The sequence below is a fragment of the Temnothorax longispinosus genome, chromosome 8, assembly GCF_030848805.1.
Source record: "Temnothorax longispinosus isolate EJ_2023e chromosome 8, Tlon_JGU_v1, whole genome shotgun sequence".
Taxonomy (NCBI): Eukaryota; Metazoa; Arthropoda; class Insecta; order Hymenoptera; family Formicidae; genus Temnothorax; species Temnothorax longispinosus.
Genome location: NC_092365.1, coordinates 6,048,054 through 6,057,322, shown reverse-complemented (window position 1 = coordinate 6,057,322; position 9,269 = coordinate 6,048,054).

Below are 9,269 nucleotides of genomic sequence, written 5' to 3'. Positions count from 1 at the left end.
AAGTGGCACATTTAAAAAATAACATTTGAAAACAACAATTTTCTGCAGTGGATGGACACTGGATCGGATCAGATCTACTCATGTCTGATTGGATCTGAGCGGATATAATAGATTATTCTCGTTACATATCTGACTCTATCCGCTAGGATCGGATCAGATCTACTCATGTCTGATTGGATCTGATCAAATAGGGCCAATATTTTGATCAAACCAGATCTGAGTGAATTGGATCTGATGAGATCCAAATCTGTTCAGATCTCTTCCATTTTTTCCCGAGAAGCTAAGGGTTAAATCGATATATAAAATAATAAAGGAATATTATTTTAAAACTCTGACGCCGTTTTTGTTATTAAATGTTAAATAAGATATATATTTTTTTCACTCAGTTAGTCAAACATAAAGGAACACAGAGAATCAAAACCATCATAGATATGTGTTTGTGCGCGAACGGAGGGAGGAAAGGAAATCGAAAAAATGTCAGAGTCTTATATATACGTATGTTCTCGAATTTACTGTTAACAATAATCATGTGTCTGTGTTTTAAAATTCGTTCTTCCGCGAGCAACGGAGTGAAGTCGCGATTCCGCAAGTGGCGGATCGCGGCGCGGTGTGAACGAGGAATCTCGAACGGTGACGATTGAAAGAGAATTCTCGCGATCGGCGATGATTCTCGGTGTCGGATTCACTACCGCAATTTTAAGATCCGAATTCGGAAAAACAGAAGAAAGCAAGCCACCCCTTCGTCGTGACATTCCAATGTCAATTGGAGCACCTAACAACGAGGGGCTTTTCACTTGAGAAATCGTGGATTTCCTTGTTTTAACGTTAAGAAAATCTTTTAGAAATCTTAGTAATCAACAGAAATCATTCAGAAATCTGTCAGCCATGGATAGAAATCACATAGAAATCAAAGTGGAAATCTTATAAAAGTTTTCTCAGTGTCACGCACTCACACCAAACTCATATACTGATTCGCGCATTACTTCGAATCTCTTTCGTGCTAACTCGAGTCTTGTCGGCCTCAGCTGACAAAAGGCGAAGTCGAGGGCGAAGTAATCCGAGATAGTCCGAGTTTTGACATAACATTTCTTATATCTTTTAGGTTATGATAATCGTTGGTCACAATCAAACTTTTATCTATCTTACATATCTGTTTTATTAAATCGAGATTAAAATAAAGTTTATCAAAATAAAGTAATAACCCTTCGTAAGTAGAAATAATATTTAATTTTTTTGACTAAAGTACATAAGTTTGTTGTGAATTTTGTCGTGAAACTGTGTGTAGAATAAAAATATTTGTTTTTCATGTTTCGTATGAAATTCAGTTGTTATAAAGATTACACGGAAAAAAATTTTGTTGACGCGGAGCCCAACACGTAGTGCTGACGAAATTGCATTCTCATAGAGTCATTTAGAGTGGGTTATAGTAAGAAAATCGTTTATCTGTTGGCTTTTAAATCAATTCTCGGGAAAATTAAGTAGTGATAGATTACAGAGAGTTCGACAATCTGAATATGAGTCGTATAAAGCAAATACTGTAAATCTTTCAGAGGATTTTGCTGAGGAATGTGAGCAAATAAATATTGGTGATTGGACAGTATTTAATCGGATTGACAATAATAAATGTCTTATAGGCCTTGTTCTCGGATTTGGTTATTTAAATGGCACAACATGAAAAACAAAAGAGTATTCTAGTACTTATGCAAACATTAAAGGAAACCAAAGAGATATTGGAGTATCATGTTAATGGTTTGGACTTACGGGTGGGGGATATTTAACATTAATGAACACATTTGCACACGGTTATATAAACATTAATAAGTACAAATTAATAACATCTGCGCCTGTCATTACTGACGTAGGTTTGGCACTTTTAAGAAACATATTTATAAGAATCAAAGAATTGTTTTAAGAAAAAAAAAGTAGTAATGTAATGTTGCTTTATTTTTTATTTATTTTATTTTATTTTATTTTATTATATTTTATTTTATTTATATACGTGATGCCAAAGATATTGTTAATCAGTTTTAATAAATTTATGATATAAGTAAAAAGACTGTATAATATGGCTGTTAATTCCAGACACAGTAATAATTGTCATTTGAAAAATGTGAAGATTTTATCGGATTCTATCAAATAAATAGTATTAAGAATTTTTTTGTGTAATTTTATGTATTATTTCGAGTATTATTTAAGATTATTATGAATCACAAATTAATTCTTCTGTTATTAAAAAGTACTAAAAGTACTTTATGTAGTTTAAACTGTAATGTATTATGTAGTACGCAGTTACACACGCAGTTACATGATTTAAATACATTTTGCAGATAAGTTGTGTAAAAAACATTCGTTTTAATATACTTTTTAAAACATTAAACAAACCTTATAATTTCATACCAAAAAATTACGACTATAATGTTCGACACTAAATCATTTTTCACTCCAGTTTTTAAAACACGGTTTTTTTAATACAATATTTTTTTTTTTGTAGAATTGTAATTACTTTTGTTTCATCAAAATAACCATTCACTTTTAACGTTCCAATAGTGATTATCTAAGATAAGACTAATAATTTGTTTAGACAATTAATAAACTAATATTTTTATTCAATTTCTAAATTTCATTTATTTTAATAAGGAATTTCCCAAATATCTATTAATATTCATCTTTATTTAAATCAGTTTTTAATTGTTTCGTAACGTTTATAATATATTATATATCTATATAAATAAGTCACGTCTGTCTGTCTGTCTGTCTGTCTGTCTGTCTGTCTGTATGTACGCAAACTACTCATTCGTTAGTGGACCGAATTTTTACCAAAAGTATATGTAACAGGGGTAGAATTTCCCGGGGATGGAAAATGTCGCGGCCAATTTTTTGCTACCGATTTTCTAGAAACCGATTTTTCTAATTTTTCGGGAAATAATTGACCGAATTTAAAAGAATTATATATGAAACAGGGGTAGAATTTTCCGGGAATGCTATAAAGTGTATAATTTTTCGTTACCGATCTTTTTGGAAGCCGATCTTTGGAACGTCTGTCTGTCTGTCTGTTTGTCTGTACGCGAACTACTCATTCGTTAGTGGACCAAATTTTTACCAAAGTATATGAAATAGGGGTAGAATTTTCCGGGGATAAAAATGACGCGGCTTTTTTTTTTGTTACCGATCTTTTTGGAAATTGGTTCCGAAATTTTTTCAAATTTTACGAGAATTAATTGACCAAATCTTAAAAAACGTGTATATGAAGTAAGGGTAGAATGTCCCAGAGAGTGCCATAAGTGTACACGTTTCGTTACCAATCTTTTTGGAAACCGGACTCATTTGTTAGTGGACCAAATTTTACCAAAAGTATATGAAATAGGGGTAGAATTTTCCGGGAATGCAATAATGTGGTTAATTTTTCGTTACCAATCTTTTTAGAAACCGGTTCCAAAATTTTTTTAAATTTTACGAGAATTAATTGACCAAATCTCAAAGACGTGTATATGAAGTAAGGGTAGAATATGTCCCAGAGAGTGCCATAAAGTGTACACGTTTTCGTTACCGATCTTTTTGGAAACAGGTTACAAAATTTTACCAACTTTTCGGGAATTAATTGACCGAATCTCAAAGACGTGTATATGCTGATTTTTTTGAAACCGCGAGTTTAATTTTTCATTAATGTACTGATTTTCTTGAAACGTTTCCGATTTTTGTTTAAAAAAATCTGCGTGATTTTAAAAAAAAATGTACATTAGAAGACGGTCAGGATGATCTATTGCTAAGAGCAGCACTAAATTATGAAATGGAAGAAGCTGCAAAGGCAAAAAAAATAAATCTTTTTTTTTATAATTTTTGGGAATTAAATCGTTCATAGGTCAATTAGTTTTAAATGAAATATGTTGTATGTAGAATTTGTTACCGATTTTCTAGAAACCGGTTTTCCAATTTTTCGGGAAATAATTGACCAAATTTCAAAGAGTTATATATGAAACAGGGGTAGAATTTTCCGGGGAGTGCTATAAAGTGTATAATTTTTTGTTACCGATCTTTTTGGAAGCCGATATAAAAAATTTTTTAAATTTTTTGGGAATTAACCAGTTACTTCAATTCGTGACTGTCGCGAGCGCGTAAGACCGGTTTTTGGAAACCACGAAATTTTTCCACGTTCTCGAAAAATAACAAGTAGTTTGCGTCAGACAGACAGACATACAGACGTCAGGTACTTATATATATAGATAGGGGTAGAAAAAACTAAAGAATGTAATAGAATTAGAAAACGTGCTAATAGTAAAGTGGTTTACACGTTCTGTAAAAAAAAAAATAAACGAGTTTGCACCAATTTCCGCAAACTTTGAGATATCAAGCTGAATTTTTTTATGGATAATTTTTTTAATGGATAATTTTTATGGATAATTTTTTGTTACCACGTTTTAGAAACCGGTTTGGAAATTATTAAAATTTTGAGAAATGATAAGTATTACGTGACCGATTTTTTTTGAAACTAATGCTAAAATTTTTTAAATTTTTGGAGGATAAGTTTAATTTTTTATTAATGGATCAATTTTCTTGAAACCGTGCCAAAATTTTTCTAATTTTTTGTTGATGATTTTAATGAAATTGGTACCAAAAGATTATAATTTTATGGAGATGGCTACTATGGGGATTAAAAATTGGGTTTTATGGGGTTCTATTGGTGCTCCTACGTAATGAGTGAGTTTGGGGAGAGGAAAATAGATTTTGAGCCCGCGCGAAGCGCGGGCGAAAAATCTAGTATATATATATATAGATATATATATATATATCTATATATATATATATAATATATTTATATTATATTTATTTATATTTATATATATTTATATATTATATATATATTTATTTATTATATTATAAATATATATTTGAGATTTATTTAAGAATAAAAACAATCTAAAACTATCATGGAAAACTATTTTTAATTTCGTACATATTTAAAAAATTTGAATTGCTTTACGTTCTTAACATCTTACTTGATTCGTACGAATATAAGCAATCGAAAAAAAAAAAAAACCGATTTGTCCCGACCTCGCCCGAGCGCAGTTGCTGACGATCAGTGGAAATCACTGGTAATCCCGAAGAAATCTTAGAAATCAACATGGGAGTCAATAGAAATTTCATTGCGAATGCCGCAGTCCAAGTTCTTTGATTTCCAGATTTCTTGAGTGAGAAGCCCCTCGCCTAACAATAGGAACAACCAACCTTTAACCCTTGAATATCGCTAAATTTTTAATATACATATGTGTTACAGTATACCCCATTCACAAATACAAGATAGATAGAGTATCTCTAATCAATGAACAATGGTTTATGAAATATTAATGCTTAAAAATTTTCGTGTTTTTACTTATTTAATTCAACAAAATAAAATTTCTTTATTTACTATATTTATGTGTTATAAATAATGAAATAGAATTATATCGACATTACAAAGTATATTGTAATTATTAACGAAAATACATCACATAACAATTAATTTTTGTTCTCGGAACTTTCAATTTGTGCATTGTCAATATATTATGGTCACAATATGTACACGTTTTTGAAAGGTATCTATCATAAAAACATTTAAAGCACATTTCTAATTTGCACTAAGCGCATTTTATGAATGCAACTTCTTTGCATAAACATGGTTGACCTATCATTGATATGGAAACATAATTGAAACATTAATATATGTCATAAATTATTGCGCATTTAACAGAGTATTGTACTTTGATCGGTAAATGGAATGTACAGTAATATATTAAAATTTTAGCAAAATTAAGGGAATAAGATACTAGAAGTAGTTTCCAATTAGTTTCCTCTAGGATTTTCTGGCCGGATTTACTCCTTAGAATATATAGGAGTTTTTCTGGGCAAAATGGTTTGCCATTGCTTTCCGAGAGGTGGCGAGCGAATAAAAACCGACAATCATTGTATGTTAATACTATGGCTATATAGTTTGTACTATGTAAGGGCCGGATATTCGATAAAAAAAAAGATATCTATATTATAAAAAATGCAGGAATCATCAATCCTGCTTGGTTTCATTTATAAAAATAATGAACTAAGTTTGTTTGAAGTAAACTCTAAATATTTTGCGTATAAATATTTAGAGTTTATATATTTCACATTTCTTGGGAAATATTCGATTTATTTCGGTATTATTGTTGTGATATAAATGCAATAACTGCAAAAACAAATAATGCATAACTACAATGATGAAATATATAATTTGCATGTATTTGTGAAAAACAAAACATTATAAAAAAAAAAAAAAAAAAAAAAAATCTACTGAATAGCATGCGTCATTTGCGCAGATTGAGCGGCCTTTCGCCGTTCGCCGGTGATAACGACATCGAGACCCTGAAAAACGTAAAGGGCATGCGACTGGGATTTCGACGAGGAGGCATTCCGCGATGTTTCCGAGGAAGGCAAAGATTTTATCAGGCGACTACTCGTCAAAAACAAAGAGTACGTTTTACTGTTTTCTTCGCAGATCTGTCTTCTCTTCTCTCTATTTTGTTCACATTGCGGTTTTCTTGCCTTACAGGAAGCGCATGACTGCGCACGAGTGTCTCGTTCATCCATGGTTGACCGGTGACCATAGCAAGTGGACCAATCCAATCGCCAACAGTCGTTACCTCAACATCAGAGACAGATTGCGTGCCAAGTACGAGAACTGGGAAAAGTATGTCTTTCCCATCGGCCGCCTAGCCGAGGTACTCGTCACTCAGGAAACTTTTAATCGAGAAATACAGGATTTACGATTCCTGCTTCGGTAAGTAAAATATTAATTCATAATTAATTTTTATGGAAAAAGTAGGCACTGTCTATCTCGAAGAAACTTAAATACCTACGAATAGATTGCCAATTCTAATACAAAAAAGATATTATTTAATTGAGCACATTTAAACAACAAAGGAGTTTTAATTATTGTTTAATTTTTAAACATTTTTGAAATAGATATACATGTATGTGTGTTTTTTAACTAAATACTGATAACACTAATACTAAATGCCTGAAACGAGTACTTGATGAATACAGAAAATAATTAGAAATTTGCACTTGGCTTCCTCATAGAGGAAGCTTTAACTTCCGCAAATTTGGAGATATCGATCTATTTTTAATTTTATTATATTTTTCAGTCTTTTCTACCCCTATTTCATATATAATTCTTTTAAATTCGGTTGATTAGACTTAGCTTTATACGCGATCAAAATCTCCGAAATTTCAAACGTCTGTAATTCTAAAAATAATTAACCAAATCTTAATTAATTATATATGAAATAGGGGTAAAAAAAACTGAAAAATTTAATAGAATTAGATATAGATCGCTATGTCAAATATTGAGAAAGCTATAAAATAAAACACACTTTTCTAAAAAAAAGAAAAATTCCAATAAAATCTATACCGGTCAACCGATTTTAATAAAATTTGAGGAGAACATACTTTCTATGATACTTAATTTGTGTGAAAAATTTCAACCCGGTATCTAAAAAATTGTAGAAGTAGATGCGTGTACAAAAAATCCGTACACACACACACACACACACACATACATACATACATACTTCCGGACATTTTTTACTAATACGATTTTTCGACATTTTAGAACATTTTAAACCAAGTTCGATCAAAATCAAGAAAAATTTTTTTTTCACCATTCCAAAGCTTCCTCTATGAGAAAGCAAGATTCATTCCAAAAATAACATTTTCTTTAGATTATTACACACATAACTATACTCGTTCCTTTTATCCTGCATACGCACTTCATATTGGATTAGCTTTTCCAATTATTTTTTAAATGTTTTTATAGCTTGTGTTTTGTAATAAAACGCAACTCTCGTGAACTTTAATGACAAGATTACATATATGCAAACGTATTGTGTCGTTGTCTCATAACAAGTGATTTTGCTCTAAGATCGAAGGTTCATCGAGCAACCAATGAAACCGGCACCACCGCCGATCGTGACAATTCACAAATCCAGCGGATACAGAGGCTACAGTTCCACGACCACTCAAGGCCAATCAAGCTCTACTTCTTCATACAATGGCAAAAACAATTCCACTTCCTCTTCATATAAGGTATGCGGAATGATATAAAATAATTACTAATCAAATCTATATACATATATAAAGGAAGATGTTCTGAGAGAGAGAGAGACTGACTGACTGACTCACTGACTCATCAACGTCCAGCCCAAACCCCTGAACCGAATTTTTACCAAAAGTATATGAAATAGGGGTAGAATTTTCCGGGGAGTGCCACTATGTGTATAGTTTTTTGTTACCGATTTTCTGGAAACCGGTTTTTCTAATTTTTCGGGAAATAATTCACCGAATTTCAAAGAATTGTAGATCAAATAAGGGTAGAATTTTCCGGGGAGTGCTATAAAGTGAATAATTTTTTGTTACCGATCTTTTTGAAAACCGGTATCTTTTTGGAAATCGGTTACGAAATTTTTCCAATTTTTTACGAAATAATTGAGTGAATCTCAAATTGTATACGACAGAATTGAACTTTAGTCGATAAAAAAGTAATATTTTTCAATTTATAGCATTTGAGAGAGAGAGAGAGAGAGAGAGAGAGAGAGAGAGAGAGAGAGAGAGAGAGAGAGAGAGAGAGAGAGAGAGAGAGAGAGAGAGAGAGAGAGAGAGAGAGAGAGAGAGAGAGAGAGAGAGAGAGAGAGAGAGAGAGAGAGAGAGAGAGAGAGAGAGAGAGAGAGAGAGAGAGAGAGAGAGACTATTTGCGTGTCTTATTACATATGTCCTCCGGGGCGAAGCCCGGGTAACCAGCTAGTCTTATATATTAAAGAAAATATAAGGTGTCACGTTTTTCTCCTTTTATAAATATCCTACATAAATTTTATATAAAATTAGAGGATATATATACATGTGTGTATATGCGTGTATAAAGAAAAACATTTAACATAAATATTTAAATATTTAAATTTGTAAAAGCATAGAAATATATCAAGTACGAATATTGTCGTAATATTTTTTAAAAACAAAATAAGATTATTCAAATAAAAACAAAATAATATTACTGATACATTTTTTGATATGATTTTAGGACACCTCCAGTGTCAAAATCGATTCGTCTGACAAACGAAGCATAAAGAAATACGGCTCGAAGCTCGACACCACCGGTAGTCCATCTCGATCCAGGAGCACCACGAAAGAACTCATTCGTAAGCGTTTTAATATACTATTTTGAATGATTTTAATGCAGTATTTAATATTTAATTTTAACATGAATATAT